The sequence below is a fragment of the Misgurnus anguillicaudatus genome, chromosome 22 (assembly GCF_027580225.2).
Source record: "Misgurnus anguillicaudatus chromosome 22, ASM2758022v2, whole genome shotgun sequence".
NCBI classification, from domain to species: Eukaryota; Metazoa; Chordata; class Actinopteri; order Cypriniformes; family Cobitidae; genus Misgurnus; species Misgurnus anguillicaudatus.
Window position 1 is genome coordinate 30,700,533 of NC_073358.2, and position 26,575 is coordinate 30,727,107.

A 26,575-nucleotide genomic window follows, 5' to 3' on the forward strand; every position below is an offset into this window, starting at 1 on the left:
CATACAAACAGAACGAAGAAAAGTCATGCATGCTAAAGGAAGTCAGATTCGTTACACAGTAGTTGAGCTCAACATCTGTCTTACACTTAAGCCAAACCCTAAAATATCCCAGAATAGCCCCAAATGACACAGTAGAGCTGTCCTGCCCTGACAGAGTACATGCTTCACCAATCTCCTCTGCCACAAAAAATATGTTACTACAAATGTGTACACTTTAAAAAAGAACAAATTCAAAAGCTATTGGAATATAAAACATTTCAATTCATTTGCATATTAGACAAACCAGATTTGCATAGTAGTCAAATCCGACTTTATTCAGCGTTTTGTAAAATACTTTAAGAGACATATTTTGTTAATTTAACCTAAAGAAAATATTGATTTAACTCAACACAACTGGTGTTCATTTAATGCCTTTCACATTCAAGAACGTTATGAGGGGCCCATAAAGAAAGTCACAATGAGCATTTTTTATTTTAAATGAAATGAATGAAGCTTTGGTTCTTCAGTTCATTATGGAATGAGAGAGAGAGAGAGAGAGAGACAGAGAGAGAGAGAGAGAGAGAGAGAGAGAGAGAGAGAGAGAGACGTGTATATCAGTTGAGGGCAGTGACTTCTTTTTTCGAGGGCGCTCTATGCGAAGTTTGTCACAACATGTATGTAGCCCATAATGTGTGTGGTTCATAATTTCAAAATATGTGTTCTGCATGTCGAGTGAAGCTATGTGCATCACGTCTCTTTTATTATAAACGGTTTTGACGCGTGTGCAGCAGACACTTATTTTGACAAAACACGACCAACACACATGGCACCCCAAACACATATTTTGAATTTGCGCCCCTTGGAAGAGCAGCCGCCACTGGTGTATATTTTTGTGAATAAATGAATGTATGTAAGCAAATTCAGTCAGGGTTTACATCCAAAAACAATCAAAACCAATTATAGGAGTAAATGAAAGAAGCATTTTATAAAAGTTGTTCTGGACTCCTGTCTGGCATTTGGGATATCTTCAGTCATGTGCAGATGAAGTGGAGAAGAACCTCCTCTGGTGTAGATGAGAGGATGAGATTGTAATTAAAGATAAGGGAGTGATCAAAAGGGCTTGTGAAAATGACAGACATCATTTGGTAACTTGACTCCTCTGCCACCACTTATCTCTGTTCATTTACATGCACATTTTAGCAGAGTGCTAATTCCATGCTTATCTGAGTATTAACCTACTGTACAGGGGCTTGTTCTTTAACTCCATTGTATACAGTACATGGTATTCGTGATATACTCATATATACCCAGAAAAGCTTTCTGCCATATGGTGTAGCTCATTGGCCAGTACAGGTACAATACGTTGTCTATTATTTTCATTTCAATGCACGTGCAGTGTCAGGTGTGCATATGTAAGTCATTGCTGCCTACTGTAAAAGGGGGCGTTATGCAGTCTATCCAATGCATTATAGCAACTTGTGAGTATTTTACCAGGTGGCAAATTTGTATTAATTAGTGCTTCCACACTCTTCCTTTTTGCATGATTTGCTTTCGCTCCTTTGACATTGGGGGTAGGGTTTCATTATTGTTTTCTTTATGATAATCATACATATTTGTACAATTCACTTCCTACAAATTCATACAAATTGGCCAACTCAAAAATATATCCGAATTCCTCTGAGATCAGGCTGAATCTATCATAATGGCTGATTTATATCACTTTACAATAGAGTTTTTGTCATTTTCATGTATGCCCTACATACAGTAGTAGTTTTATTGAATTACCACTCATGTGAGGGTCATTGACACCATGAGCATTGAGCTGTACAGAGATCACTGTAAATTCATTGCATATTGTAAACAAATGGAAACTCTGACTGAAGAACAGCATTTACTTTCTATTATTTGTCCTTTATTCTTGCCTTTTCTAATCAGTAACACTCTATAAAAAAGTTGGTTCAATTTAAACAGTTACCTGGTTTTCTAAACTTAAAAATATTAGTTGACACAATAATGTTTACTCAATTTTTAAGTTGAATTTACTCACAATTTTAGGCAATCATGTAACTTTTTTAAGTTGAACCAACAAATCCTTTCTCACAGTGCAGTTGTGTGCCTATATCAAGTTATAGTTGAAGTAGACACTTTCATCCATAACAATTTACAGTGCATTCAGGGTATACATTTTATATGTCTGCCCTATGACCTTTTGTGTTGATAATGCAATACTCTACCAACTGAGCTACAGGAAGTGTAGAGCAAGTAAGATGTGTTTCTGGATCAACATTTCTGTCAAGGAAATCTCAAATCACAGTCGTGCTTATGGACACCTCAACATGCCACCTGTGAGACTCGAACCGGTGACCTTTTGGTTATAAGCCCAAATCTATAGACAGTTTCAGCAGTAACAACATAAACAAGCAGCTTTCGTGGAACACACGTAACTTCCGGTAAACTCCACTAAGAATAAATAACAACAAAGTCCTTTTAAAGTAGTTTATTTATATAACAAGCAAAATAAACAACACGTAGATTACCTAGGACAGTGCTTCCCAATCCTGGTCCTCGAGCCCCCCCCCTCCCAGAAAGTTTTAGATGTCTCCTTAATTAACACACCTGATTTAACTCATCAGCTTGTTAGGGAGACATGTTTACCATTTTGGAAGGAATAAGGAGACATCTAAAACCTTCTGGGAGGGGGGCCGCGAGGACCAGGATTGGGAAGCACTGACCTAGGAAATCAAAACATTTGTTATTTTCGATGAGGTATTTATTCAAGAGTTCATTTTAGCAACTAGTCAGACTAGGGGTGGGCGGAATGACCAAAAATCTATTTCACGGAATGAGTCATTTTATTTCACGGAACGGAATATTTCACGGTATACATGTTTTTCAGTTTATATTGTTTTTTGATGATAAAAATGTACAGAAATACACCACTCACTATAGCTTTTAACTAAATGCTCACCACAGTTTTAAAATATGAGCAATTTAAAGTTAATAATGTTAAAGTGAAAATGCCCAGAAGATAAGAACAGATAAGTCTTGATAAGACAGAATCTTGTTTATAATTGAGTTATTAATTTTATAGACTATTGAAGCTATAGTATGGCTTCATTGTATTTTGTATGTATGCATAATTTGAACGTATGCAATATGTCAAATTAACAGGTATAAATATATGCAAAACCCTACAGACAGGATAAATACGAGAGAAGAAGCTCTAGATATTATAAATGTGACATGTGCTATGATGCGATGATCATAAAGTTTGTTTTAAAGGTCATGTTCTTCCTGATACCATTTTTTAAACCCTAGTTAGTGTGTAATGTTGCTATAATAGCATAAATAATTCCTGTAAAATGATAAAGCTCAAATTTCACTGCCAGGCGATATATTTTCTTCAATAGAATTCCTCTTTAAAAGCCTACAACGAACAGTCGGTTTGGACTACAGCCCTCTATTTCCTGCTTTAATGACGTCAGTAAAACAGTTCGTTGACTAAACTCCAACCACAGGAATACATCAGTCACCAGCTTTGTCTCAAACGGCTCTGCTAAGCTAAGCTGCTATCGAATCACAGCACACTAAACAAACTACACAATCAGAACTCGATACATATTTCTGAAGGAGGGACTTCACATAACAAGGAAGACATCAGCCTGTTTTGAGGACAGTGAAAACAGCGCTATAAAGATAAGTAAATTGTGTGAAAAATGCAGCGTTTTTTTACACGTGAAACATGAACACATGTTATATTGCCCACTATAAACACAATCAAAGCTTCAAAATCACAGACAGAACGGGAGCTTTAAGGTCTTGACGCCCTTTACTTTTTATTAGACCTTAACATTTGCATCTCTTTCTCGTCTTTCCGATCAAATATGTTTGTATAAGCAAATGGCGCGTCAAACTACATCGCTCCAGCAGCGCACGTGTCACTGATATAAACGCGAGTTTTGTCTTAGCTTTCTTAAAGTTCAGAAAACTTTACAACTATTAAGATTATGGGCGAGAAGAACTCTTTATTTGGCGTCGCAGCTCCTTGCGCTTGCCTAGAGAGACCTCTGCACGCGAGAGACCGGCCGGCTGCTGCATGAGGAGAGAGAGAGAGAGCGCGCGAGAGAGAGAGCGCAAGAGCGAGCAAAACAAGAGTCTCGCTGCGTGACCCGCGGTGGATTCACTGGCACTTATTATAAAAATTACACAAATAACTCGTTCATTTTTTACAAGTGAACTATTTTACGTGTTTCTCCGTCACACTCAGTCTAACATGCTGGAGGGCAGAGTTAGCCACGCCCACTTATTTGCATTCCGCGGAATAGACGGAATAGAAAAATCTGTTACGTCTGACATTTTATTCCGCGGTAACGGAATATACCGTCATACCGCCCAGCCCTAAGTCAGACCATTAAAGAAACAGAAACTGGAAGTAAAGTTCCGACCAGACGTGTAATCGCATAAACGCACATGCGCCCGATGAAACCATCTATTACCAGATAGACATGCCGTTTAGTATTTTTTATGCCAAATGGTTAAATCCTAAAACATTTTAAAAGCAGCAGTTTGGTTTTCAGGATGTTAATGAGCAAACACCACCGTGAACCTGCCTGAGCAATTATGTTTAATTGGCTTCATTATAAAAAATTCCCCAAGGGAGCATTTGGGCTTGATACACTATGGCATAAATTAGTTAAAAACTTAATGAATTTGCTTGACAATCTGTTTGCTTGATTTTGATATATTTCCTTTTTTTACAATAGTAATATGCTAATATGCATTAGTTACATAACCACCATAAACCATAATTTGATGTCATTGCAAGTGCTTTCAGGGGGAGGGTCTTTATTTCCAGTATAAAGAGTGTTTGACTGGACGAAAGTCTCTGTAGTCCAAGATGAGTCATGAGTATTTTTGTTCTGAAGTTTCCCAGAAAAGATCTTCTAAAGGGCAAATTTGACAGCTTTCAGGAATATAATTTAAAGTTTGTAGACATGGATTGTAAAACGCAGTTGAAGATGTTTGGGGAGAAAAAGGGACATATGTGGTGAGGTACAATACGGACATCCTCATATTTCGATGAAAATAGGTCTGGATGTTTTTTATCCTACTTTACTTTTTCTGTCTCTGTGAAGAAAGGAGAAGAGGAAAGTGGAGCAAGTTGGAGAATTACTACTATAGCTTTAAAAAGTCATAAACAAGAGAATATGTCTTAGTCATTCTCTCTCTCTCTCTTTGAGTCACTGATGGCTTGTGAGAGCTACATGCTGTCTGGTTTGAGATCTTTCTTATTATTAGACCTAAAACCATGCTTCTGTGTGTGCGCACATACTCATCAAATGGAATATCTTGCAAGATGATATTATCTTTATAATATATTTTCTTGTTTATGACACTTTTCTCTGGAGTCGCTCAAAGGGGCATCGTCACTAAAACCCAAGAGAACAGTAAGAGATAAAGTTTGATGTTCGGTCATTCAGCTCTCTCTAGGGCCTTAATAAGCTCTGTTAAGACTCTTGGGAAAACTTTGCCACCATCTGGTTGTCCAGCAGCAACGTCTTTATGTCTGTGCCAAGTATGCCGGTATTTAAAACAAACTTACAGAGTTATTTTTATGTGTCCATATGTCTATAATTATGCCTATGTGTGTTGTGTATGCATCCTGGCACGCGTATGTGTGTGTGTTTGCATGTGCTCCACTACATGCATTAGTATTCCAAGTGTTTAAGATCTAGCTCAAAAATCTGTGTGGAAAAAAAAACTTTGGATATGTTGCTTAGTAATAAGCTAGGAGAGAGACGGAGAGGGAGAGAAAAGGAGAGGTTTAATCAACACTTCTCTGCTTGAATGTGGCAGTATATCACATTCCTCCTCAAAAACAAATCTAATCTCAGTCTGGGCAACCTTCCATTTATGCAAAGCAGCATTCATTTCTGAAGAATGAGAACTCCATGAAAGAATCAAATAGTGGATCAGATTGCAGGGATGTTGATGCAGCAGCTCCAAAATAATTAAAACACATTTATAATGAATGATACACTTCTCAAATATACGAAACATCCAATATATCAGTTTAGAATAACAATCTGGAAGAAATATGGGATTATTTAAGGAATTTTCAAGATTTAGAGTTCAGCATGTTTTTATGTCTTCAAGGATTTATAAAATAACACTGCAGTTAATAGCTCAGCTATTGTTTGATACCACAATGCCATAATTCTTCAGAGCATCTGCCTTATTTCAGATATTAAATGGAAAATCTGTTTAGTTTTATAAACTATAAAGCATAAAGGAGATATATCATAAAGGAGAAGAGTTAAATTCAACAGGATTTAGAATTTACAAACTGTACTTACAAAAACAATACTGGTTTGCATCTTGAGACAATAGTCCGTTTCACACATACAGTCTTTCCTGGTAATTTACTGGTAAATTGCAGTTAACATGTCATGTGTGAACAGAACCTTTCCGGTAAATCAGTGCTCCCAATTTACCAGTAAGAGAGGTTGTAAGATTACCAGTAATTTACTGGTAAGCGCCATGTGTGAATGAAAAATATAGGATTACCGGCATTTAGAACGGACGACGTCAGACCGTGCTGACAGATCGGGCCAATCAGAACGTTTTTAAACAGATGACGCGTTTACCCCCTGCACTGTTTACGTTCGTTTCCACACCCATGCTGCTTAAAAGTCGAGCACAACTGAAGTTAACATCCACATTTCTTTAAAGTTGTTTAAAACAGCTTACCATCTATTTGCCAAATTGCCGACGTCCTTAGTACAACCTCGGTGAAGGTTCCGTTTGGCATCGCCTGACGCAATGTTGTTTGTTCATGAGCAACTTCGCGACCGTTTGCCACAGATGTGAAAACAACAAAATACGGACCCACGATATTAAGTCATAACCCGCCTTTGTGTATAAATTAGGGCTGTCAATAGATTAAAAAAATTAATCTAGATTAATCGCATGATTTCATGAGTTAACTGCGATTAATCGCAAATTAATCGCACATTTTTATCCATTCTAAATTTACCCTAATTTAACACTTTTCAGGTTTTTAATATTCTAATCATATACATATATAGATGCGTTATGCAAATGTATGTTAACAACAGCCTGTTTACAATTTAACAGAATCACCAGCCATTGTTTTGTATATGAATTTTCCTTTCGGAAGATTTTTCTTTCTCCATTTTTGTTTGCTGCTGCATCATTTGTGACCTGTGCAGGCAAGTTGAGTCGGAATTAGCAAATTTTTAAAAAATAGTTGTTCATATTTTGACATTCTCTATTAAAATATAGAACAATGCCTGATTTGTTGAAATATAACAAAATATGACAGAACTACACGTGTTTGAAGTTGAAAGAGTCAAATTACCACAAAAATTTCCACATCCATACATTATATTACCACATCAATACCTTAAAATCACTGGTAAAACTAATAGATTTAGCACACACAAAGCAAAAACATCATCAATGTATGTTCAACTTTTTTTCCTTTTGTTTGATTGACATTGAGACAGACTGCTTAAAATCTAAGTGATCTAATATAATGTTACACATCAGATAGTTTTACCCAACAGTTAACCAAACATTTACTTAAAACATAACAGATTATAGAGCCTACCTGCGTGAATTCTTATCAAAACAGATATTTTTAAAACTGTAATTTTGTGTAGATGTCTATATATCCGGGTCGCGCACTCGCGCGTCTGTGTGCACGCGCTTCACATATCAGTCAGTCAGCGTGAGGGGATCGCTTTTGAGTCTTGTCGCTCTTAATAACTCTTTAACATTAATCAGGTACCGAACTTTATCTCTCTTAATGACTCTTTTAACATCAAGCAAGTCCTGCAGTCTATTTTCTAAGTCATGCATAAAAGCGAAACCAAAATGAATTGAGACGCATTTTTGTATTAGATTAAGCATTAGGAGGACGGTAACGTTAGACCTCTCAGACGTATAAATAAAGATCATATCAGATGTCCAACGAGCATTTAGAGCATTGGATTTGGTAGGCGATTTGCTTAATGTTCTTATTTCTATGAAAACCTTTTACTCATTTAGAGAGAGTCACATTTGTCTGCGTTTCTGTTCATTCAACTATGGGCTGGACCAAGGGTCAAACAGAAATTGCGCGTTGCGTTAATCTCCGTTAAAAAAATTAGTGGCGTTAAAATGAATTTGCGTTAACGCGTTATTAACGCGTTAATTTTGACAGCCCTAGTATAAATACAACACGGAGCTCGCAGCCGCGTGCCACAGGTAACTTCCGCTTTCTCTCCGAGTTTACCAGTATTTTGATACTGATGTGTGAATAATGTCTTACTGGCAAAAAGACGGAAAGTCACTGCATGTGTGAACAGCACATTTTTGTATTTACTGGTAAATTCATTCTAGTGAATTCATGGTAATTTACCAGAATTATTGTGTGAAAGAGGCTAATGGCACAGTGTTTTTAAATTAAGTCAGCTCAAATATGCGTTTTAGTCTGGGACTAGGGATACATTCTGTAATCTGAGCACTTTTAGGATTGTGGTTTGTTTGTTAGTGATGGAACCCTGCTGTGTCTCTGTGAAAGAGAAGAGACATGAGAGTACGTAGGGCATGCACTCATATATTAAAGGAAAAGATGTATATTTCCTTCAAAACGTAATTCAAAAGTTGATCTTAGTATGACAAGTAAAGCAGGAGACTTTATACAAAGTTGCAGCTATTATAAACATTTGGATCTCCAGATTTATTTTTCTGTGTTTGTTTACATGGCTGCGCATCTGTCTTTGTACCATGCCGTTTTACATGCCGATCTTTGTAGCTTTGTGTGCATGTTTTCAAAAATAGAATGGCTGCAAGGGACTCTAGAAATTCCAATCCAATCCGTCGTACACGTTGAGAACAAAGGCCTGCGAGGATGCTTTTGTTCAGCCCTATAAACACTGCTGAAAGGAGCAAGTGTTGATTTGGAGGCTGGTGAAAGAAACATGCTTTTGAGGAGCATGAGGAGCTTTTGCTAACCGCGGAAACACAAACTGTAATCCATCTTTTAACTGGCCTCCTTTCCTTTCTTGTTTGTTTAATGTTGAATATATTGAGTTGATGTAGATGCTGTGTTTAAAACTTTCACTATCAATGAAGATTTGTAAAAGTGTTTTTTAACAAAGTGTGAAATTAAAGTTCCTGTTTAGCTTAAAAGCATACCTGTCAACCCTCCCGTTTTTTGCTGGGATTCTCCCGAATTTTACTACTCTTTCCCGCCATCATCCGTTTAAATAATTTCCCATATTTCTCCCGTATTTTTAGTCTATCTATAAAAAATTCCATTATATATATAAACGGATAAGGAGATTAAATGGGTTCTGTCGGTGGTCGTTGGTCAGGCATTGGCTGGGCATCACGTTGAAGGAAGACCAGTAGATCAGTGGTGTGTTGACCTTCACGGCAGCCGGAACTGGGTCTGTTTGTTTCATTGTCCTCAGGATCGAGAGCGAGACAGGGAGAGAGAAACAAAATCCTATTAGCGTAGGGGGCGTTCGCATGTAATGCAAGTGTCACACAGTGTTGTGGTTTAATATCTGCTCGGTTCCAGACAAGCTAGCTATTGCAACATTAGTATATTACCCAGACGAATTATGTGAATGCTTTATTAAAGAGAAAAGTCTTAAGTTTAGACTTAAAGTGATCGATTGTGTCTGATTCTCGGACATCAGGTGGCAAATCATTCCAGAGCTTAGGGGCTAAGTAGGAAAAGGATCTACCACCTTTAGACACTTTTGATATTCTAAATCTGGGCAACATATCACATGTTGGCAGGGTCAGGAGTGTGTAGTGTTGAAGAAGGAGGCACTGGCTCTACTCTCTATATGGTAACAATTGTCCTTAGATCCAGTGTGGGATGCCTTTCTTCTGTTTTACACCACATGAGCACGTCAAAAATGTATCTTAAGCTTTTGGAGCAGAATGTGGCAACTATTTAAAGAGGGTCTCCATTCTTTTTTTCAGCCAGATGAGGGCTGTTCCTCTTTTCTTCTCCCAGGTGTTAAAGAGAGGCATCTTTTTCAGACACCGTAATGTTACACTTGTGCACTTCAAGGCAGGAATGCAGGTGCTCTGCCATTTTTCAGTTTGCGGATGGACTTTTCCAAAACAGGCACTTGTGAGGACGACTGGCCTTTCTCACCCAGGCTCATCCCACACCTCCCATAGGTCACACACAGGGAGGGCTTTGTCTCTGTGGTGACAGCTGTTAACATTCTTCCTCAGGGCAGAGGCGGCCAAAGGCTTCTCAAAAACCTGCATTCCTACTAGGGGTGGGCGATATGACCAAAATCTTCTATCACGATAGGATTCGTTTTATATCATGATAACGGTATGTATCACGGTAGAGTTTTTATGGTTTAATAAGGTTTTTCTGTTATTAAAATCTTTAATACCATAGAAATGTTCATAATTCTCACAAAAACCTTATACAAGCATAAAAGGAAGATAAAAACAAACAAAACTCAAGCTTTCCAAAGATAAACAATCAATGATAAAGGAATGATAATAAATAATTATGTATGTGTGTATATATTTTTTATTTATGGTTGAAAAGTGATTTAATTTGATAAACACGAGTGACAGACAGGAGCAAAATTAGGTAACTTCCCTTTCCCCTTTAAGACCGAATCCAATACACTGTTACACATGCGCTTTCTTTTTAAACTGTTTAAGTAACTTTCTCTTGAGCCTTAAATGGTCGTGTTTATGATGATACTTGCAAAGACGGGAATTTTGACGCATATATGTATTTAAGGCCAATAAAGCGGGAAAAATGGTCACGAGCTTAATGAGCAGCGGTTGCGCGACTTGCGTGCTCCTCACAGACAGAAAAAGAGCAGCGGTTGCGTTTCTTGCGCGCTCCTCAGACACAGAAAGAGGGCACGCATATAGATCTGTTTGTGTTTCAATGGCTTAAAATAATTAGTTTTAAAACTGCGGTGCTTAAATACGTGTACAAACGTTACATTTCCTTAACCACGCGTCATGAGCGTGACGTAGGCGTAACCTTGATAGAGACGATAGTCCAAAATCTCTATCGGTTGACAAATTTCTACCGGTTAATTATGTCTACCGGTTTATCGCCCACCCCTAATTCCTACTATTGTATTAGAGCACAGTTTCCAATGAAAGACTCTGGATAGAAAGAATGGTACAGTCAGTGATGTGTGTTTCATATTGCTTTTGTGTAGCATCCATGTTGAAAAGTGATTTTGGAATTAGTAAAAATGTTTTTCTGTTTCTGTTTTTGTCTCATGGCAATTCAAAACTATTTTAAGTTTTAGCACAATCTACTTTCACGTCAATGACGTTGGGAATTGGGGTGGAGTTAATGGCAGCGCTTCATTATTAAGTTGGCTTGTGAAAGAAAGAACGTGTGCACTTCCACATTTGAAAAAGCTGGCAGGCTGTGTCAGAACATACCTCACAATGGGGTGTAAGCTGTACCCCTGGGGTGTAAGAGGCCCCCAAAATTTCCCATTGACTTATAATGGGGCAGGAAACATGCCCATATAAGGGAATAAAAGCGTCCCAGATGGAATATCTTCACTTTAGAGTGTCGTGGAGACATGGGGGTGGGCTCATTTTACTCAGTCATCAAATCAGTCTCTTAGGATCGTCCCAGAGCTATTAAGCCACGCCCCTAGCAACAATTTTGGGTACCCTAGCAACATCTCTCATAGACTACCATTATAAAAAGCCCAGATGGATATCTTTGCACCAGAGTGTCATAGAGACATAGGTGTGGGCTTATTTTACTCAGGCATCCAATCAGTCTCTGAGGATTCTTATCGAGGTATTAAGCCACGCCCCTAGCAACCAAATATGAGCACCCTAGCAACATAATAAACAAAGCCTTATATCTCTGGATATGAACATCATAGAGACATGGGGGTTGGGTCTTTGGGTCATGTTAGCTTCATGCCAAGTCATGCTAGCTTCATGCTAGTTTCATGCTAGCTTTATGCTAATTTTATAATAAATCTTGCTAACTTCATGTTAAATCATGCTAGCTTCATGCTAATTCATGTTAGCATCATGCTAGCTTCATGCTAAACAATGTTAGCATCATGCTAGCTTCATGCTAATTCATGTTAGAATCATGCTAGCTTCATGCTAATTCGTGTTAGCATCATGCTAGCTTCATGCTAATTCATGTTAGCATCATGCTAACTTCATGCTAATTCGTGTTAGCATCATGCTAGCTTCATGCTAATTCGTATTAGCGTCATGCTAGCTTCATGCTAATTCGTATTAGCATCATGCTAGCTTCATGCTAATTCGTATTAGCATCATGCTAGCTTCATGCTAATTCATGTTAGCATCATGCTAGCTATATGCTAATTCATATTAGCATCATGCTAGCATCATGCTAAATCATGTTAGCATCATGTTAGCTTCATGCTAATTCATGTTAGCATCATGTTAGCTTCATGCTAATTCATGTTAGCATCATGCTAGCTTCATGCTAATTCATGTTAGCATCATGCTAGCTTCATGCTAATTCATGTTAGCATCATGCTAGCTTCATGCTAATTCATGTTAGCATCATGTTAGCTTCATGCTAATTCATGTTAGCTTCATGTTAACATCATGTTAGCTTCATGCTAATTCGTATTAGCATCATGCTAGCTTCATGCTAATTCATGTTAGCATCATGTTAGCTTCATGCCAATTCATGTTAGCATCATGCTAGCTTCATGCCAATTCATGTTAGCTTCATGCTAATTCATGTTAGCATCATGCTAGCTTCATGCTAATTCATGTTAACATCATGCTAGCTTCATGCTAATTCGTATTAGCATCATGCTAGCTTCATGCTAATTCGTATTAGCATCATGCTAGCTTCATGCTAATTCGTATTAGCATCATGCTAGCTTCATGCTAATTCATATTAGCATCATGCTAGCTTCATGCTAATTCATATTAGCATCATGCTAGCTTCATGCTAATTCGTATTAGCATCATGCTAGCTTCATGCTAATTCATGTTAGCATCATGTTAGCTATATGCTAATTCATATTAGCATCATGCTACCATGATGCTAAATCATGTTAGCATCATGCTAATTCATGTTAGCATCATGCTAGCTTCATGCTAATTCATGTTAGCATCATGTTAGCTTCATGCTAATTCATGTTAGCTTCATGTTAAAATCATGTTAGCTTCATGCTAATTCGTATTAGCATCATGTTAGCTTCATGCTAATTCATGTTAGCATCATGCTAGCTTCATGCTAATTCATGTTAGCATCATGTTAGCTTCATGTTAATTCATGTTAGCATCATGCTAACTTCATGCTAATTCATGTAAGCATCATTCTATCTTCATGCTAATTCATGTTAACATCATTGTAACTTCATGCTAATTCATGTTAGCATCATGCTAACTTCATGCTAATTCATGTTAGCTTCATGTTAATCATGTTAACATCATGCTAGCTTCATGCTAATCATGCTAGCATCATGCTAACTTCATGCTAGCATCATGCTAACTTCATGCTAATATCATGCTATCTTCTTGCTAATCATGCTAACATCATGTTAGCTTTATGTTAATCATGTTAACATCATGCTAGCTTCATGCTAATAATGCTAGCATCATGCTAATCATGCTAACATCATGCTAACTTCATGTTACATCTTGTTAGCTTCATGTTAAATCATGCTAGCTAAATTGTGCTAGCTTTTTGCTAAATCATGCTAGCTTGATGTTAAATTATCATGCTAGCTTCATGTTAAATCATGCTAACTTCATGTAAAATCATGCTAGCTTCATGCTAAATCATGCTACCTTATGTTTGCTTCATAAACTTTCAGGCCAGGCTTTCTCAAGCCAACTTAAAGTTTGTCTTCAAACTTTACTATCTAGTTGCTTTTTCTAATCATATTTTTTGTATAATTCACTGCATACAAAATCATACAACTGATCAACCTTGAGAAATATTTACAAATTCCTGTTAGATCAAGTTGGTAGACTGATGATCCCCACAGCTGCCGGAACTTAAGTTAGTGATAAAATTTGCAAAAACAGAGCCCACCCATTTAGAGGAACAATATGATTGGTCTGATTTTCTGTCACTTGAAATTAAAGGCGGAGTCCACGATGTTTGAAAGCCAATGTTGATATTTGAAATCACCTAAACAAACACGCCCCTACCCCAATAGAATCTGGACCTTCTGTTGATAGACCCGCCCCACACATACGCAACCGGGCAAGGATGTTGGTTAGTAGACACGCTCCTTACTGCTGTGCTGATTGGCTATAAGTGTGTTTTGGTAGTCGGCCCGTCTCCTTTTCCAAAGCGTTTTTCAAACATCGTGGACTCCGCCTTTAATCTCCCATTGATTTACTATTGTCAGTCACTCTGAGTGTTGTCAATTTCATGTGAGACTGCACAAACAAATCAGCGTGTATATGAAGTAACACAAGATTAGTGGCGAATCACACCAAACGCATTTTAAACACTGCATTTTTTAACGATATGCAAAAGGTACAAACGTCAAAGTAAACGATGACGCGAGTTATTGTTTCCAAAAAAATCTATTTTTTTGGACTACAACAAACAGGGAACAGTTTACTTCCTGGGCCTGTTGATGTGGCTTGTTTGGTGTGTTGTGATTCGATAGCAGCTTAGCTTGCCGTTAGCTTAGCTGGCGACTGACGTATTCCTGTGGGTGGAGGTTAGTCAAAAAAACTGTTTTACTGACGTCATTAAAGCAGGAAGTAGAGGGCTGTAGTCCAAACCGGCCGTTTGCTGTAGGCTTTGAAAGGCGAATTCTGTCAAAAAAAAAAATATCGCCTGCAGTGAACTTTGAGCTTTATCATTTTACAGGTATTATTTATGCTATTATAGCAACATTACACACTAACTAGGGTTTAAAAAATGGGATCAGAAAGAACGTGACCTTTAACCATAGACCATGCGAACACATTGTATTATATCAAATATACAAAATAAAATAGTTTTTTAGCAATGAAATAGGTGCACTTTAAAAAGAGGATGCTTGATCTGTCCTTGATCGAGGTTGAGAGGTGCACAAACATGCAGTTATTCCAAACCACTTCTGTCGCATCTCCCATCATTTGATTGCAAAATGGGAAAACACGAATGACGTTTGGCACTTTTACGTCAGAGTTACCTTTTTTTAACTTCAGGCACTCAGGCGTTTTAAATGGACTCTTATTGCCCATATAACACAATTAAAAAAAGGTGCCTCGCACTGCCACAAATGCTCTCTGTATGATCCGCCTCTAAATTGTATGCTTTCAAATCACTATTTCAGTTTTTTGATGTCATGTGCCATTGCCAAGAAGTCAAACACACCAGTTGAGCTATGGCTAAGCCATGCCCCCTCCACTCACTCGGACAAACAATCAACATTTGGTGATAGGCGCTATGGCAGCTGTCACAGTAGGAGTCATTTCACAGGAGGTGATGATTTCTGGGGACAGAAAGACTATATATCAAGTTACCAAAAGGGCCATAACTATTGGAGCATAGGGTTGCCGCGGTTACGTTATTTTTCCACCGGTTAATCGGCGCGTCACAAACTCGGTGATCCCGGTATCACCGGGTGGGAGGGGCTTATAAATGCGCATGCAGACGTGCACATTTTACTTTCACTTTTGAATTACGCAACTGTTTAAATGCAGCGCTTGCGTAAGCTGCGTTAAATCGCGTATGAATTTGCGTGCAATGCCAGTGCAACAGCTGGTTTAATTAAGTGCTTGAGTCAATGTGTGCAGGTAATTCTCACATAACCCGCAAGTCCCAAGCAGAGCAACCGGCTACTTCTCCATAAAAGCGCTGCTTGAATGATGGGTTTATTATTTTTCTTTATGAAAAACACAACAACAAAACAATCTCGCTAATATTAAACATCATATATGTATAACAAAAATGAGTAAGCACGCGGATTCTGTCATCATCAGTCAGCTCGCCTCGCAAACTCTGACAGAAATAAATGAAATCTGACACCTGCTGCTCTGTGACGTGACGCGCGTTCAGTTCCGGTAAATTCAGTCAGCAGACACATTCAGTTCTTAGTGTTTGCTCTCTCTAACGAAACTAAATGAATTAATTACACGAAAATATCAAAACGACGGTGAACGGTGTCGCGGTGGGCAAGTGATTTAACCGGTGAGAGGCTGAAGCACCGGTTATCACCGTTTCACCGACTATCGCGGCAAGCCTATTGGAGCATTGGAGGGTTACATTAATAATTTTATTGTTGATAAGTTATTGTTGAGATTAAACCTTCAGCATACGTTTCCAAGTCAAGCCTTTTTACCATCTTTACCAAGAGTAAGTTACCTCTCCGTTAGTAGGTGCTACAGTATTTACATGAATCATTCAGCACAACATTGCTATTACAAATAACATTTGTTATCTTGGTAATTTACAGATACGTTAATGAAGCTAAGTGACATGATTTACAACGCAGCTAGAAGCTAACGTTAACATTTTCTAATGTTAGACTATGTCAGAGATGTTAAAGATAACGTTCAAATATGTTGATGACTTCACTTAAAACAGATGTAGACATCCTTGTTTAATTTATCCATGTTTAGTTGGTGTTGTGGTCTACCGCATAACTTTATCTGGATTAATCATACACTTATCTCGGTTGAGATAAGTCAGAACTTGAACAGCGTCATGTTTTTTTTAAGCATTACTTAAAAATGTTTCTCATCTCACCATATCCACAGGTACTAAGTCATCATATACAATAAATCCGTGAGGTAGCATTAAAAAAAAAAAGTAAAAACAGATGCATTTGTTTAAAGCAAAGCATTTATTTACTTATCAGGCTACAGGTGAAGCAGCTCTTTACGTCTTCTAACGTATCATAATCGGTCCACGTTTATGTCCAAGAGACTTAATGATAATTTTTTACATTCAATCCTTTAATCTTTCATATTATAATTTTTTGTGCTGCTGCGCATTCATGTATTTGATAAGCAAACCTGCGTTGTCGTCCTGTTTATAGGCGCATATTACTAATGAGCTCTTTAACAAAAAACATATTGCGGCATTGACTTTAGACTTTAGACCAGGTTTTTGTTGGTCAATGGCGTAGTCTATTTTAGTTGCCTCAAAATAGCAACGCGCCAACAATGCACTTGAACACACCTCGTTTTCAGACCAGAACGCCCATGGGCGCAAAAGGGGGTGCAAAGGCATTTGCTATTTAAACAACGTGGCGCTAAACGTGAAAATGATCATTGTGCAGGGTGGAAACTAGCAAAAGACACTTGCGTCGTGCATTGCACCGGGTATAAGATAAAGCCCCTAGTTTTGGAGTTGCATGTACCCCATGCACATCGTTTTACCATGTGAAACTTAAAATGACAAGAAAAAACAAATTAAAACAAATTAAAACTGCAATATCACTTTCAATGGACGTAGAAGGAAAGAATGTCCGAGTGTAATGGGTTGCAATGCGCACTGTGATTGGCTCATTGCGTTTGAGGGCGTGGCTTAGCCATAGGTCAATTCTGGCTGACATGTATTCAACATAATATTTAAAGTTTTGAAATGTAAATTTAACAATATTTACACTCTAAAATATGTTGGGTTTTTTCAACCCGGCATTGTGTCATAAATTTACAAACACAGCATGTTGGGTTGTAATTTAGCTTATGCTGGGTTGTTTTAACCCATTTTGGGGTCAAATATAAACATGTTCTGGGTTAATTTAACCTAAAGGCTCGACTTGTCCTTTTTTAAATCAGTACTGGGTTGAAAATAACCCTCTCTGAGGGCCTAGAGGGCCCTGACGATTCACTGCTGATACACACACATGCAAGCAGCACACACTGTTTCTCCTAAAAGCTTTGAAATAAGTGTGTTGTTGCTTTGGTCAAATTACTTTGTTGTTGATAAAGAGGAGAGAGATTTAACACAGCTTGCGATAAACAAGGGAATTGTGAGAATTTTAATTGGCTTTCTGAACTACAGTGTAAGCAGCTCTGTTAACGTTTGGCAATCTAGAAGAAATTCAATAACTGGATAAGGGAAGGTTTTGAAAGGTTGCCAGTATACATCAGGTAGGGTTAACTTTGTCTGTGGTAGCTGGCAATGATGAGATGTTCATTAACTTCACATGCATTAACTTCAGGGTGATTAGAGGCATGATTAGAGGTTTATACACGGTTTACTCAGCATGCGGCTCTCAGCCTGACAGCAAAACATGAAAAGCTTAAGATCCAGAGGAAAGGGGTGATTATTGGTGATGAGGACACAGCTTGTTAGCACTGATGAACAGAAGGCAACTGAATGGAAGTATGACGTGGATGCTCAGTAAGAAACATTGTTAGCATATAAATAATTCATTGGAAGTTTTTAAATATGTGAGAAGAAAGTAGCACAGCTTCAGTCTGTAGGAGATTGTGGTTGCCATGCTTACAGTTTAAAACTGATTATAGAGAAATATCTGCCTGCAGAACATAAAAAAAATATTTAAAAGTAAGGAAATTAAAATCATTTTGGTCAGTTTTAAGGGACAGGTTCGGTGTTTTGCACTTGAAGCCCTGTTTTCGGATTGTTTGTGGTGAAATAGAACAGTTTGGACTGAAATTTTGACATATGCGGCTGCGCCGAGAATTTTCGGGTGTTTGTTGTTTCACCTCCCACCTCTATAATGGCGGTATAGGTGCACAGGAACAATCCTTCCTAAAATGCATTAAACTTTTGTTTACAAAGACGTTAAACTCACCGAGTGGTCAGGGGTGTTCACTGATATGTCACACAAAAATCGCTGCAAAAGATGCTTTCCAACAGGTGTTTTAGCATTCGTTGTAAACTTGTGGACCTATTTTTCTAAACACCTCATACCTGTACATTCTTCCGTTGAGAGCTTGAATAATAGACACTCCAGTCCAGTTGGTGGCGATAATCCACCTTTTCCAATTGCAAGAATACAAACGGCGCGGAGTAATACCTCACAGCACATCTAATACAAGTCAATGGAGTTGTACAAAAACTACGATCAAACCTGTTGAAAAGCATCTTTTGCAGCGATTTTTGTGTGAACATATCAGTGAACACCCCTGACCACTCGGTGGGTTTCACGTCTTTGTAAACGAAAGTTTAATGCATTTTAGGAAGGATTGTTCCTGTGCACCTACACACATTGTAGAGGTGGAAGGTGATACAACAAACACCCGAAAATTCTCAGGCCAGCATCATATGTCCAAATTTCAGTCAAAACCGTTCTATTTCATCATAAACAATCTGAAAACAGGGCTTTAAGTGTAAAATACCGAACTTGTCCTTTAACTGTGTTAAAAATGTTATTTACTTTTTTGAAAAAATCCTGTCTGTTAATGGAGGAAGGGTAAGTGATGAAGATGCTTCAGTTGTTGTTATTATTTCTTCTAGTCAGTAAATATGAGAGGCATGATAAGGAAAGCACAAAACTTTAAAGGCACCCTATTCCTCATATCAACAAACTAAGGATTTTCAATGGCCAGAACTTTTATATCCAACCCCATGTTAAATTTATAAGTACATCCCTGCAGGTTTTCCCCCATTACATCATACACGGACACAGTGTTGTCTAATTCCTTCCACCTATTGGTTTCTTATAAGTTTATAATGAAACATCAGCTGAAGTTCAGCTCTTTGTGTTCTGTTTCGGTTTCTTGGCCATACCAGAACCCAATCCTGATGTCTTTGCCTTCTCAACCACAACGCGATTTCTGATTGGTCCAATGTCCGTCTGGAATTTTGCTTTCCCTGCTCTTGACCCCGCCTTTACTCTGCCCTGAGGGCGGCAATGAACAACAGCATTCCCTTACACAGCCGAGGGTACACACGTGCATGCGTATGTGTCGTCTATAGACTGAGCGGCAGGAAAGGGAAATACGAATCCTCTTTCAAACAGACGTGTTTGTACACAGTCTTACGTAATAACTCAATGTCTAATAAAAGTTCACGGGGAAAGTTTTACAAGAAAGGTTTTTATCTCATGAAAGAGTAAAACAGAACTTCTTTTTTTTTGTTCACAAAGAAGAAACGATAAATCTGTCTCCCACACATATTCCCTATCACATTCCTCTCTTTCTCTCTTTCTCTCTCTTTGCTACCATGGCTCAGATTTTGTGTAAAGGGGAGGGTCTGAACTCTGTTTGCAGTCAATGCCCCTGCCGGAGTCTAGCGCTTATACTCTCACTCTCTCACACACGAGTACACACACACACACAAAACTACTTCTCCCGCTACAAAGGGAGGAAAGGAGAGTGTGTAGAAGAAAAAGGGGGGAAGAGAGTTTGGATGTAACTGGACTTATACTGGACATGTTGGCTCGCCATGCGCTTTAAAAGTGGTGTGAAGTGTTTTATTCAGTGTTAAGAGGTAAGGGATTGATTTTCACTCTTCTGCTGGTGTTGGTAGATCACTGACAGTGTGGGTGTGTGTGTACTTGTGTGTGTGTCTGTGTGTGTGTATGTGGCCAGGTGAAAACTTCCCAGATCTTTTAGAGCTCTATGAAAGTTGCTTTTGTACTTTTTGTTATTATTGTTAACTTTTATAGTTGACCTGAAGTTTCTTCAACGCTTATGTTTTCACTCACTGTAAACATAGGCAGCGAAGAGGGAATTTTAGCCATGCCGTATGTCATCTCTATCTAGAAATCTATTATTAAGCACCATCTCCTATATTTTTTCCATTGATACAGAATTGTATGCTTTTAAACATGGTTGTTTGGTCAGTATAGAAAGTTTATTCTACTTCAGACTTTATAAATGTGCAGCTGGACAGCCTGTCAGTCTAAGAAACCAAATTCAGTTTTAAACCATCCACAGCTCTGAATCAAACAGCAATTTTCTTTAAGTTGGCCTATCAGGTGTCAGTGTATCTGTACTGTATGTTCACATTACAGTGTGCATACATACATAGATGCTTTCTATATTTCTATACTTATACTTTCTCTAAAACTGGAACTAAGTAGTGAACGCCCAACATTTTGATGTTTTTCCAAATCCACATGTGTGTGACAAGAAGGGAGCGATCATACACATCTTTAATTCCCCTCTCAGTCTTAAGTTCCAATTCCAAATTCATGTCCATGGTTGCGGGCGCTCCATGCTGTACTGTATTCACGGATCATTGTTGCTCTATTAATAGCCTGGGGCAGGAGCCGGGAGTGAGTCTGCAGCTGAAGGGAAGGAAATGGGCCTGTAGAGCTCAGGGATTAGCCGGGGTCACTGCACTGGGGGCTCTGTGCTGCCCAGGAACTTTTTGGGAATGCAAATGAATCTGATTGAAGTATTGTTGTGTTGCAGAATTCTTTGACTTGATTGCATCCTGTGAACTTAATATCAGACATGACTCACAGTTGTCGAACAGCAATTTTTAGTTTTACCCTGTCATACCAGAATGAATCAAAAGAGACAGACAGAAGAAAAACTGAGAGAATGTGTGATACTGTCCCAGCTATAACAATATGCATGGTCAGTCACTTTTAAATATTAATAAAATATTACTTGCCTACAAAAGAAAGAGTAGACATTCTTATTTCAATCCACAAAAGTGGTCTTTATTAGTTCTCACACATTAGTTATAACATTATATACACACTCTAGGTTTAGGGACTATACCTGTGGAATGTTAACTGCATTTCTCACCTGTTATAGTCCACACACACACTCTCTCATTTCTCCCAATAGCGAATGTTTCTCATCATATATCTATCCATGACATGTCAAAATAAAAGTTTCATAATCATCAATTGTTATTTTTCGAGTCGTTGACACATCGTTTGTTGTCCAAGAAGCACACAACGGGCACTTTTCCCATCGTCAACTCCATATTAGATCTATGGCATGCTTATGTTATGGAGATTGCAACCTTCCATTAGAAAACACACAGCAGTCAACTTGGCTAGTGTGTAGCGCCTTAGCCAGTCAATAATGATCAGTGTTGCAGGCATTCAGAGTGTAACGACAGTCAGGTACTATTTACATCTTACAGTTTCTTGCCAGAATTTAAGATTACATTTTAATTAGTTTATTAAAAATGGATGCCATTTTTGCATTTGCAGCCAGCCTCTTCTCGCATGACATTAAAAAGTCCAGGTGTGTGTTTGGCATGGAGCATCGTTGTGATCATGGCTAGTTTAACTTCTGTGCGCTCGCTTCATTTTTTTCTCCGGCTGATTGTTTCTTATCTCAACATAATTCAAACTGTGACGTTACAGTCGAGATGCATGCCCCAACATTAAAGTGCACCTATTTCATTGCTAAAAACAACGTTATTTTGTGTATTTGGTATAATACAATACAATGTGTTTGCATGGTTTGTGCGTTTCTCTTCCTGAAACGCACGGATTTGAAAAGATCTGTGTCCCTGATTGGCCAGCTAATCTTTACGTTGTGATTGACCTGAATACCTCTGACGTTAGTCGGAAATGTGACGCTCCTTAGCATGTTTGAAAGATTTGCTCACAGTGCAATGCTAACAGGAGTTAACTTACAGGCTGAGTTCAAGCGGGAGGAAATGTGATAATGTCAGTCCCAGGAAGTAAACTGTTGCCTCCAATCCGTGTGTTTGTTGTAGTACAAGAAAAGAGATTTACGTTGGAGACGATAACTTTCACATCATTTACTTTGGGGTTTGTACCTTTTGCATATCGTTAACATGTACGAATACTCTTACACACCAAAGGAAATGTAAAAACATGAATCGGACAATAGATGCTCTTTAGATTACACATTAAATTAGGTGCAATGTTGTTACAATGCTAAAAACAAAGTTGTGAATGCTGAGTTGGCGCTATATTCTAGTTAATGCTATATGCTAGCGTTTAGGCTTAAGCTTAACTATTGACGTTACAGTTATATTTTGCAGGTCCACACAGAAAAACCACAAACTTACATTCAGAAATGTCTATTAACAATATCCAAACAATAGATTATTCCTCAACTTCTGTATCTTCGTCTAAGGCTTTGTCCACACGAAGCCGGTGCATTCCCTATCCCTTTTCCTTGTTCTAAAAAAATAATCCGTAAACACGAAACCACTGAAACTGACTAAAAGCGGTGTAGTATATATGCCGGACCAGTATGGGGCGCTGTAATTCTGCCACAGATATACACTATACACGAAGAAGAAGACTTTGAGCATGCGCATAACCAACGTATGATGTTGTCCATTATCGCTTGTTGCTCACCACAATTGCATAGAAGCAATAGATTTTGCTGTAATAAAGCTAGTAGGCTTTAGTAGCTTCTGTATAGCATGAACACAATCACGTAGTCCGCCGTTATTGTTGTTGCTGTTACGTGTGACGCTTCCGACACGTGATGTGATGACGTTTTCGCTTCACAAAATATACGGATTGGCTGTAGACACGAAACCGCAAGGGTGTCGATTTCAGATTTATCCACTTTAGGACCCGGTTTAAAAAAATACCGGTTTCACTCTCTCAAAACACCGGATCTGTGTGGACGAAACAGCAATACGATAACAAATTTATACATATACAGTGATATGCGTCTCCGTGTGGACAGCCCCTAATACAGGCTCAAACATAAGGTCTGTTCACACACACAGAGCTACTGAACTGAACTGCTCTGAGAAAGAGCCAATTAGAGCAGAGCTCAACATTATTATTCATGACCCTTTCAAATAAAGTAATAATAGAGGATTTTATCCTAAAGACAAATCCTAGGGTTGTAAATAGACATGTAAAACCATCTCTGGATCATTATTTTGCACTTAAAAAGCCCCATACCTTCTATGTAGAACAATTTAATATATTATTTGAATGCATTCTTTGGCACCTTTAATAAAGTTATCCCAGGACACATTTTATGATTAAAAGATAACCTACCACAAGACTATCTCGTTATACTCCTGTAAAAATGATGTAATATTATCTTTCTCCCTTTGCTCAAGTCTTATCTCACCCAGGAAAGTATCAGTAATAAAGTAGGGTCATCCCGTTCTCCCCAGTGGCCTTGTGGGTTGTAATTTGTAAGTTGGACCTGTTTGCTCTAATGTGTGAAGAAGACTTGCATTTTTATTGTTGGCAAATGATTCTTCATAATCAGATCTTGATTCTGCTCATTTTAGATGTAACTGGAAATGGCAAGTAGTAGATCTGTGTGTGTGTGTGTGTGTGTCTTTGTGTAAAACAGGCTGTTAATTGTTCTCCCTGCATTACAGTCCATCACTCGGTCATATGATCTTTTCATAACCGGTCAAACAGAATCTATTAATGAAGCACACTTAACATAGAGCTATTATGAAAGGTCAGTGATTGTGACGTGGGTCACACATACACATCCCACATTGTGATATTTTAAACAAATCACATGACACGCCATCTTATTTCCAAATGTTCATTGTCAGAAAACAATTAAAAAAAACTAGTTTTAACAAAAACTAGGGACTTTCTACAAAGTTCCCCCAGCAGCCCAAGTGTAAATGGTTTGCAGTTGTCATGGTAACGGCACACGAGTGAGGGAAGCTGAGGAACGCTCTGATGCGTCATGCTGTTAGTGACTTGTGCTTGACACTTTGACCCCGGTCCCCAACATCCACACACGCAGGGACACACAATGTCCAGTGTGTTTTTCCTTGAACAAAACAGGAAAAGACACTCATGCTTAGCTTCATTCTCCTCCACGAACACATTTATCCCTCAACACGTTTCTGACTCAATAATGACTTATCAGGGCACAGACAATGTTTGGGCGAGACAATTTCATCTGTTGTTCCTCAAAGAATGTTACTTCTTCATAGCATCAAGTTCAACATCCAAACACACATATTCACGCACACACATTTATGTACTTCTAAAAGCACCAGGGACAAGCTTGGTGCTTTTAGAAGTATATATACACTATATATGCTTACATTCTTTACATTTTACAGCATACCCAAACAAAATGTGTGAGGTCACAACAGGAAAGTAAAAAATGTGTATCATTTCCACTTGTGCCTTTGAGCACTGACACCCACACCCAAAACAGGCATACAGAAATATGCACAAAATACATCAAGGTGAAATATTTATGCAGGCTGAACAGTACTAAACATTTGCATTTCCAGTAATGAAACTGGGTTTGAAACCACATGTGAATATTTATATAAACTCATCCTATTGTCTATGATACACATCATACACTTTCTGTCACTGGGTTATATAAAGGCACACTTTTAATATAAACAAGCAGGTAGTTCTGAAGTGTTTTGTGTGAAAAGACAAAGAGACAAAAAGAAAGTGAGAAATTAAATAATTTGAAAGTTATTTTTGTCAGTAGAAATAATGCTATAAAAATAATGCACGGTATTGGACTATTATCAAGTTATCATACTATTGATTGATTTTTGATAATAAAGTCTTATAATACGTGTTGTCAGAGTTGTGTACAAGGCAAGGCTCATATTTGTTTACCTTTTCTGTCTGCCTGTTTCTCGCTCTCTCTCGTCTTAGTCTTGTTATTTCCTCACTGTGATCAAGTGTTTTATATTGTCTGAGATAAATCATTGACTCATGTGATGTGCTGGTTATAAGCTGTAAGCTCAATTTGGTTGGGCATTACTTTAATGGCACACAGGTCATGGGTTCACTACACTAATAGTGATAAAATCAGAGGCGGACACTTCTTTAGTATTTTTACTTTCTACATAAAAGTACATTTTGAAGTATTCATATTTTATCAGTGTTTTTCTTTGAAAAACATACATTCCAACGCATATTATCATAATTTTTACTCCACTACATTTCATAATTTCGAGTTTTTGATTTATATTTATTTAAGTACATTTCTCAAGAAAGTAAAAGTACACAATTTTTATGTAATTAGGTATTAAATCAATTTTAATATGCAATATAAAAGGAATACACAGTATGATTCTATGCTTTAGTAATTTTTTCCCAAGACAAACACTCTGATAAAGGAAAATGTACTTAAAATACTCAAGTAGTGTTTGCCTCTGGATAAAATGTATACCTTGAATGCACCGAAAGTCACTATGGATAAAGGTTTCTGACAAATGCATAAATGTTATTGCATATAATTTCTAATTACATAATTTAATTTACAACACAACATTTTCAAGTGCATTCGTAATGTTTAGGTCATATTTATACACATTAATGTAAAATGCTTACTGCCATTCGATTCTTGCAGATAGACAGCATGATAAAAGCACAAACGTGTCTATACCAGTTAACTTTCAATGATGTCAGGAATGACATTGATTGGAATTTGTTCAAATTTTATCTTATATGGCAGATATACACTACAGTAGCAGTAGCATACAGTAGCAACCTCACATCTCAACGCTTGGCCTGCATATTTCTATTTTTATATAGTTTCTTTAAATTACCATAATTTAATCAGTGCTTTAAGAATATGTTTGTGTTTTGTGCATTGTTTGTGCGCATGTGTTTACTGCAGGTACATGTGCATATGTGAGATACATGTGCATATATGCAGGTACATGAGAGTATGTGAGCATGTATATGTGAGGATGTGTGCAGGGTTGTTTCCATGTTGCATAACAGTTGCATAGGCATTATTAAATGATTACCAA

General features: G+C 37.9%; 1 protein-coding gene across 1 annotated transcript in view; it reads left to right on the forward strand.

The window, feature by feature from the left end:
• Positions 1 to 20,200: 20,200 nt before the first annotated feature.
• The window catches only part of dab2ipb (DAB2 interacting protein b), a 118,805-nt gene continuing 112,430 nt past the window's right edge, over positions 20,201 to 26,575 (forward strand). The window contains exon 1 of the mRNA XM_055199608.2: positions 20,201 to 20,383. The gene's annotated coding sequence lies outside the window, so the exon portion shown is untranslated. The remainder of the gene's footprint in view (positions 20,384 to 26,575) is intronic.